General features: G+C 38.2%; 1 long non-coding RNA gene across 1 annotated transcript; it reads left to right on the top strand.

The window, feature by feature from the left end:
* Positions 1 to 6,082: 6,082 nt before the first annotated feature.
* LOC129448615 (uncharacterized) lies at positions 6,083 to 8,715 on the top strand. Its single transcript, XR_008645789.2, has 3 exons — positions 6,083 to 6,388; positions 6,665 to 6,767; positions 8,582 to 8,715. It is a non-coding gene; the product is annotated as an uncharacterized lncRNA (long non-coding RNA).
* Positions 8,716 to 9,488: the final 773 nt, after the last annotated feature.

Genomic DNA, 9,488 nt, shown 5'->3' with positions numbered 1-9,488 from the left:
CAATGTCATTCGTGACATCACAGGTTGTCATTCCATGAAAAATGCCAATTATCCTCATGTCATAATCCTGGTGTTGACACACACAGCACACTAATGCCATGTAACTAATCCTCTTCTACACTGGCAATGCAATTTCTATGCATCAACATTGACAGGAAAACTGTTTAACCCTGTTAGATGCTGGTGGTTCAGACATAAAAACATATCACCTTTTAAAAGAAAAATACTAATGTTTCCATGACGATAAAACTACCAATTCATTTCTTAGTAAGTGAACAACAAAAGGTGTCCAATAAATGTCAATACGTTTTTATCTATAAATATAGCTGCTAGAAAGATAATCTTAGGCAGTTGTATCGTGGATTTATAGCTGCTGAAGGTTTAGTAAGTTTTGTAAAGCTGAAAAAATAAAAGTCCAAGGAGTGGATGGAGGAGGAGAGAGATGAAGAGAGGGGAGGGAGAGACACGAGTTCACATGAGTCTACGGTTCACGCCAAATTCTTCCACTCTACTGAACACAGAAGTGATGACTCTGAAGTACAAAGCATTGAGAAATATGGGGAAGGATTCTGGATAGTGTACCACTCATATATTTCATTAAAAATGGATGTCATTATCATACTGACTAGTCAAATCTGTGATATATGATAGGAGTACAACTATGTACCTAGTGTATTTGTCCTAAACTATATAATGTGTGAATCATTAGCTATCTTCTAAAAAAAGGTTTTCAAAAGCTGTAACTGGGATGGTATCCTTTAAATAGGTCCTAAAGATCACGTTCCTTGAATATATTTTGTAAATTTCCTACCGTAAATATATTTTTGTGAGTGGTTGCAGCTGCTAAGGACTTTATTTGTACAACTTTAAAGGCGATTTTCTTAATATTTTGTATTTTTGCAACCTTAGATTTCCGAACCTAACAAACCATACATCAATGGAAAGCTTGTTTATATAGATAAATCTCAAATTGACCCTTATTATGGGTTTTGTGGTCCAGGATCTCATATAAAGAATGAAGAATATAAGAAGGCTTTTTACAGAGTGACCCAAAAGGATTTTAAATGTAACAAAAATGTACAAATGCATTAAAGAGATCACAATTACACTTTTCAAGCATAGCATTTTGCTAAAGGATTTTTTGTTAAGCACCAAATTATAAAACAATAAAAAATATTGTTCAAAATATAGCCCTGGTTTTAATCGATTCATTGTATGAATCCTTCTGAGAGTTCAATCATGCGATGAATGCAATGAAGGCTACTAGATGAAGTTTATATTTAACCAAAACTCACTTAAACTAACCTGCAATGCGTTTTATTGTTAGCCAACAATGAATAAGATCTTTGTTAGGATCAACACATCAACATGCAGGTTGTATGCGTGTCTTCAAAACAAAAAATCAATGTGAAAATAAAATCCAGCCCAGTGTCACGAAATTTCGTTATATAGTCACGTAACTTGTTTATTCTTTTTTTCGTGATATTATCACGAATTTCCGCGTTTTTTCATGATCATATAACAAATTCCTGTTTTCGTGTGATTATCACGTATTGGTTACTCAACTGTTTTGTCCTATTTTTAAACCATTGTCGCTTCGGTTTAAGGTTAGATTTACATAGAATGACATCCCTACCCAAACCCAACTCTAACCCTAACGCCAGGCGACATATAAAAAAAATAAATCAGAAAAAATTGTATAAACCAATACATAAAGTGACATTCTAATGCAAACCCCAAATCTAACCCTAAACCGAAGCGACAATGGTTTGTAAATAGGAAAAAGCAGTTGAGTAACCAATACGTGATAATCACACGAAAACAGGAATTTGTTATACAATCACGAAAAAATGCGGGGATTCGTGATGATATCACAAAAAACAATCAAAAATCTACATGAATATATCACGAAACCTCTTGAGACTGGGTAGCAAAAATTGAAATCTTTATGGTTGCATGTTTTTTTGGTAGTAATGTGAATTTTTTTAAGCTAATTTGGACCATCGTGCAAATACCATGGGACATGAAAATGGTAATATTGAGTACCGTGGCATATTTTGAAGTAACATGGTAATATCATCCCACACTGTTAAAAAATGGTCAAAATATGTTTTACTGTATGTTGTACCGTTTAAAAAGGTCCTATGTTCCACACTGAATAAATTATTCATTCAATTTACTAATTTTTTTAAAGTAAGTGGTCGCAATCAATTTATTTAAGCTACATTTAAACAAAAAATTTTGAAAAACAAAACAAAAAACTTCTGTTTAAATGTAGCTTAAATAAATTGATTGCAACCACTTACCTTTAAAAATAAACTGAATAAATCATTTATTTTTCAGCGCATTAGGTACAGTAATGTATATATTTGGTATCAATATGTATTAAGATACTTATATAAACTCTTTAGTTTCAAAACATGACAGCTGGGGTACATATTTTGACAAATTTTTTCTACCACTATCTTTGTGTAATGGTAGTGCATGCTATTGAGTGATGCAGTTAGATAAAGTAAAAGCTTTTTTAACATTACTTTGAGGCATGTAAGCAGAGTCATCTGGGATGTTAATAAATGTTTTTTGTATTTGAATAGCTATACATTTTTCATGTCAATGTAAGAAAACATCACTTTTTCATTTATGTATAACATGTTTATTATCATGGCAGCTGCCTATTTTTAATATATCAAATTACCGTTTTCAAAATCAACTTTACATGTATCAAACATTTCTCCAATAATATTCTATCCCCCCCAAATATTTTTATTTATACCACAGGTCTGTTGAATGCTGTATTCTGATTGGCTGAGAAATGTTCCGTGGGTATGCATTAATTTCTGATAACCGCACACCTTACTTGTCAAATGCCTTAAAAATAGGCACCAGATCAAAGTTTGTGGTAACCGTGATATAAGAGGAATAATTGACTCCGGTCCTTTTAATTATTTGAAAATAATGCACACCCGCGGTTTTCTTATAATTCAATGGCCCATCGTCAATTATTCCTTAAGTGGCAAAAAAGTGCAATGTTTCCTAGCATCCTGATTTGGAACGCCATTTTTGTGAAATATTTGTTGCATGCAGTTCCTATGAATCAAACCCACAATCTTTGATACCGCTGTGCTCGTTGAATTGAGCTGAATACATTTTTCTGACTAAAGGGCTACCGACATCGTACATCCAAGACAACACAAATATGTCTAATGTGTGTGAGTCCATATGACCAAAAAAATAAAGGATCTATTTGCTCATGCACTCTACATCTCAGTATACACCAGCGTTCTCGACTCGGTCTCATGATAAGAAGGGTGCACAATATCTCCTCACAGCTGAAAGCAGTTCTGGCACAGGCATCTAAAAGCGGAAGAAAGCCTCCGATAACGACTCTTACGGCTGGTAGAGCTACGAGCAGATAAAACCAGGGTTAAAACCTATAAAAATAGCTCCACAAAACCAGAGGTAACATTATCCTTCTCATACTAATTATCGAAAATTTCTCCAATAACTCCTGTGATGATACCGTACCTCACATTCGGATATAAGTAAGCGAGTGCGGATTCGGCACGTTTCGGCAGCGGAGGAGGACAATGAGGGGAGGGGATGTGGAGGAAACAGAAAGAGAGGGAGAGCAGAAAGGCCAGACAAGCCGTCCCTCTGTAAAAGGGTGTGATGGAATGTGGGTTAAAGTCATGGAAACATGAATGGAAAAAAAGTGTATACTACCGGAATTAAAAAGATGTCTCAATTGCAGTATTTCAGATTTACAACAGCCAGTATTTAAGCAATATTCTTTGCATTTAATAAACACATGGTCTTGTATGTGGGCAACGTCAAGACAAAGGCAGTCAGTGTAGACGTTTACACTGAATTTGGTTTAAAGGTGCATTGTGTAACTTTTAGAAGGATTTCTTGACAGAAATGCAATATAAATGCATAACTATATTATCAGTGGTGTATAAAGACATTACATGATGAACTGTATTGTTTTTATTATCTTAGAATGAGTAGGGAAGTCACCGTCATGTTTCTACAGTAGCCCTAAATGGACAAACAGAGCGCGTTTCATCCATACATTGTCTCAGACAATGACATACTTGACGTTTGTTTTGTGGCGGCTACCATATGTGATGTTGGTTGCAAGTCGCACAAATTTACACACCATCTTTAAGCTCCAACAATTAAATTTGCATTCAAGTGCAACAAAATTACATAGACAATAGTGACTCCGTTTATGAAACCCAGCAAAAGTCATTTTGTAATTTACCGTTTTCTACATAAAATCATCCTACATAATGTAAAAAGCAATATAACCTTAATATCTTTAATATTGACTGAGTAAGATCATGTCAAAATTTGATCCTCCACATCTAATAACTACATTAGAAGACTTCATCCTGGATTTCACAGACAGGGTCACAAACGATAACAAACCACATGCATTACATCAAAGAAATGTAAGAAATATAAGAAATAAAACAACGAGTAAGAACAGAAAGCAGAACTATTAAAAGTAAGTGCCTACCTTTGTTAAGGTGCATCACATCATTGGAGACTCACATGCACAGGTATACACACATTTACAACATGAGCGACCAGACAGACTACAGCACCCATCATTGTTCTCTACTTTCTCCACCCACACAAAGCCCACGCAGTGTGTGTGTGTGTGTGTCTGTGTGTAGGTTTGCAGGATCCAATGATAACATACACGCGCATACTGTAACACGTGTGTGCATGACAGTGAGAGAGTCTCAGCACAAAGAGCTCCAGAGAGACACCAGTGCAGTCACATGACACGTGTGCGCGTGCATGAGCGCAAGCATGTACACGCATCCCCGCGCCGGTGCATGTGTGTGTGAATGAAGCAAATGGAGAAAAACCCTACAAACCGTCATCAGATAGATGCAGAGCCCCTCGGGGAACACTGATGCTATACACACATACATACATACATGCATGCATACAATCACGCTCCTTGTATTATTAATAACTTTTAATGGCACCATTACATGCATGGTCTGTATTGCTTTTAAATGGATGAGAGCAGACACATGAAAGGAGCTTTTACTTGTTTGGCTGACTAAGGGGGTTTCTTTATAGTTTATAGTTTTCAGAAATAAATGCATATGACAAACACATTATAGCACACTCTCATACGTTGTGTTGCTTTGTCCACGGACAAATATGGGTAACTGCGATGGAGAGAGAGATGTGAGAGAGAAAGAGAAACGAGTAGGAGGGATCGCAGCTCAAGAACGGAAATGAAAGGCTAATTCCGGCATAGGAAACCAATCAATGAGAAAAATGCGAGAGAGAGAGAGAGAGAGAGAGAAAGAGAGAAAGAGAGATAGGGATGTATGTAGGGGGATGGGAGTCATGTTATCTCTTTAACAGACTAATCAGCGCTGGTATTGTGCATTTGCTCAGATGAGAAGCTTTTGTCTGATCATTGTGCCACTGAATGGAGTTTTGTATTAATGAATGCCTCAGTATTAAACTGAGGATTAACCAGTCGAATAATTCATGCCAATACATTCGTGCACGTACAGGGTTTGTTCATAATAACTTCATTGACGTTAATAATAATAGCTCGTCTCAAATCAATATTCTGCAGCCGAGAATGCAATTACGGCTTTCCATACGGTATTGCTTGAAAAGTCTTTACCGTTGCCTTCTTAACACACAATAGTCGTATTAAAGATTATTTTAATCAAGCTTGCTGGTTTAATTATTTCTAATAGATAAATTCACACAATTGCTAATTTGAATGCATTCATCGGGCGATTTAAGTACGAATTAATGCAGCAGCTGAATTTTCTGTATTTTGGCAGTTTTGCATATGCCGACTGTGATGTGTGTCATTTAATAAAATTTAATTTTTGCATTGCATTGCTTAACACATATTAATTCGTAAATATTCTTTATATGGTATTTACAAAATCACCCATTGTACCTGCTTACTAAACAATAGAGGAATGTTAAGTGCAACATTCAACAATTTAAACCTCATCTATCAATCATCCAAGCAGTGGAAACAAAGCAAACGTCACGCTCGTTCGCTTTACATGTGCGTGTAGCTTTATATCCCCGCGTCTTTACGGTGCGATCTGATTTGCAATGCACAAATGCAGACGTAACGGAAAGAAAATCCGATTAATTGTTTCCTAACTGCCTTTGTTAGCGGTTATGGTTTGGGGAACAAAGACGAGGAACCTGGCGTGCTGGTGATTCTGCCTACACACGCTTCCCGAGCTGCTCGCCATATAGTGCACGTCTATTCTCACAGGAATATTCTGTCAATCACAGAGCCTGTGGGCAGCTCTGAATCTACGGCCATTTTGTGAGCGCATCTACAGGGACAGACTTCACATTATAGACACAGAAACAGGTATAGTATTATTTAACAGTTGCAGGGGCTTGTTTAGCTGTAAGTTTTATTCCTTTAGTGTTGGTTTTGCTTTTTCCTCTTTAAAAACACAAATTGCGTATTACGAAACAGATAAACGCATGTGCATCATACATACAAATCTGTTGCTCATTGAAATTGGATTAATGGTTAATAAATCTCATGAGACAATAACACCTAGTGATGCATGTTTGCCGTTGAACTGTCACAAATACATCTCATTGCATTTACAAATGACATTAACTGCCTCCTCTGCAGCGTAACACAACTGCACCCAGCTTAGGTAAATCCTCACGGCTAGACCGACATTTGGTTGCGTACGGCACCACACCCAAAACCACGCTGAGCATATGGAGCGCAAGTGAGTACGAACGGCACACTGCAAAACTTGAACAAGCCGAGGTGTGTGAACCTAATTCATCTCTTATTCACTGAGTAATATAAGTGACTTTTACCATGGCCCAAAATGATCCTTGACAGATGCCAATGAGTCATCTTCAATTAAGATAATGACAAACAGGCCTGAGCGGGATACGGCGTATGGAAGTGTAAAAAGGCGCAATACTGGCTTGATCAACGCACATATGATAAACGCACAATTTAACTCACTCTTTATAGTGCCTTTTACCACAATAAGGGCTTTTATTTATCATAGCATCGTTTAAAGCCATATATAAATATAATATATGTATCTCACAGCGGGTGGAAGGTTATTGCTTCCTAAGGCCGTTAGTCATTCATTCATCATTATCAAGTAGCCATTATCGTACGTCAACTTTATTCAAAGGAACGCATCAAATGTGCGCCACACACATGTGTGAATGATGGAATAATGTACAGCATGCAATTCAATCTCCTTGGTGTAGTACATCATTTTATCAGTCCATAAAGTGCATGTGTAGTCTACGGTTAGCCATTAACAATTTGTATGTTCATACATATGTTCATACATACATTCAGCATTACAGATTACATATCTTTATCGAGCAGCAGAGCAGTGGATTGTGTTGCATTATGGTGCTACAGTGTAAATGGCCTTTCGTGTTGTAGTAAAGCTCAGAGCAGGAAAATGTCAGGTTGACGCCTCCTGTGTGGACGGACGCGGGTATACTGGGGTTTTCTCAGCTCGCTAATGAAGCACCCCGCTGACAAACACATACAGACATACATTGCACACATACATTATAGAGAATGAAGAGAGAGAGAGAGAGATTTTCCTACGAATGTTTTAATATCCAGAATTCAGTAGTATAACTATATATGATACAAAAACCGATTTTGTATGCAGCGCCTGTGTCTCTAACTGACACCATGACCATGTTCATTTGGTGCCATCACAGTGTGACCACACCTGACCTCTGACTGCTGTCATCATCCTCATCATACAGTCATTGGCCTTCCAGGTCTCAACATATTAAAGCCATTAAAGCAAAAAGGCTAAAATGGTCTCAAGATAAGCCACCCAATGTTTTACCATCTCATCCAGGATGAAAGGCAACTTAGTATGACTCCTGAGTATCCTATACTTACTGTTTTATCTGAATGTGAGGTGTCTATGTGCGTGCCAGTGAATAGGCATGTGCACACGTGTGCGTGAACCGATTCTGTTTGTGCATTGATCAGGTTCGCCGTGAATGGCGCTCTTTGTCTCTTAGGGTTGCGTTGTGATATGGAAAGCGTTTATGTAAAATGTATGGTATACAGATTCGATGTGCACTTCTTTTGTCTGGAATGCATATGAAATTCCTGTGGAGATATTCGATGGGGGCATTATTTAAGCCAAAGGGACATCACGTAGAGCCTGACTGATAAGTAAGTCGCAACGGTTTACAGGTTAACACAATTATATGACAAAGCATCAGTGAAGAAAAACATGCACTTTAGAAGTGTCTTCTGCACATGTGCAGTCACTTTAAAATGAAAGGATCTGTGATCTTCAGGCACTCAGGTTAGAGAACCAACATAAGGAGAAAACGCATGTGTGCGTGTGATCTTGTCGCCTGTACTTACCCATCAGATGTTCTCATGATCTTTGCAGACAGAAGAGTTGATTGTGTCCTGTTGTTTTCTTGAGCTTCCCAGCTCTGATCTCTCTCTCTCACACACACATACTCTCTCTCTCTCTCTTATTAACTGTCTATGTCTCTCCACCTTTCTTCTCTCTTCCAAACTCAGCTCTCGCACTCACACGCTCCAGCAGAAGGAGACCGGTAGGCTCACCCTGGCACAGAGAGTGGAGAGACACATGGGAGGGGTGTTTTGTAATCTGCCAGGTCGTACCACCCACGGGAGAAAGCCGATGAGAGGGGGAACGGGAAGGAAGGAAGCTACGACCGCTCTCCGTCTATACCATCGCTGACACCCACCGTCTGTCTACCAGTGGTCTCTCCCACCTTCTGATTGGATATCCTTTCTCGTCTCCATTAAAATTCAAGCAAAAAAGAGAAGAAATGAAGGGGAATGCCTTCACACTGGAGTTGATTCAGCCATCGGTATTTGCTAAGACATAAGGGATTAGTCATTGAGAGATGCTATACCTTCACAGTATACTCACTCTCTCTGCATTGTAAGTGTGTGAGCCAATGAAATGTAAATGTGTGATGTCGTGTGGCATGCATGATAGTTCACTCACTTGAAAGTGTGCAATATATATTATGTAGTATTATGTAATATTGTTAGTTAGGTGCACCACTAGATCCGATTTGAAATAAATAAATGCTAATGCGGCAAAATTGAGGGAGCTGTCATAGTGCTTGATGTCATTGGTGACTCGGCGTCATTACTACATACAGTCATTATATCACAATCTTATCAACGTGTATAGCATGTTCGAGCCGCATTCATGCATCTGGGTTTCCTGGGTGGGGTTTTCCACATCGTTCATGCGAAGACTAGTAAATGCATCTTCCTATTGCATGTGAAAGTGCTTTCACATTCATTTATGTGACCGAAACTCTCAGAAGTGTGTGTGTGGAGATGCGTAAATAGCTACATTTGCAGGCTCCATCACCCATCACTGTCTACGGCAGTCACCAAAATCAATGGCAAAAAATATGAGTTCCTCACCACGCCATATCTCCAT

This window comes from Misgurnus anguillicaudatus, chromosome 10 (assembly GCF_027580225.2).
Source record: "Misgurnus anguillicaudatus chromosome 10, ASM2758022v2, whole genome shotgun sequence".
Lineage (NCBI taxonomy): Eukaryota > Metazoa > Chordata > Actinopteri > Cypriniformes > Cobitidae > Misgurnus > Misgurnus anguillicaudatus.
The sequence above is the reverse complement of the archived record's forward strand: the minus strand, read 5'-3'. Positions and strand labels throughout refer to the sequence as shown.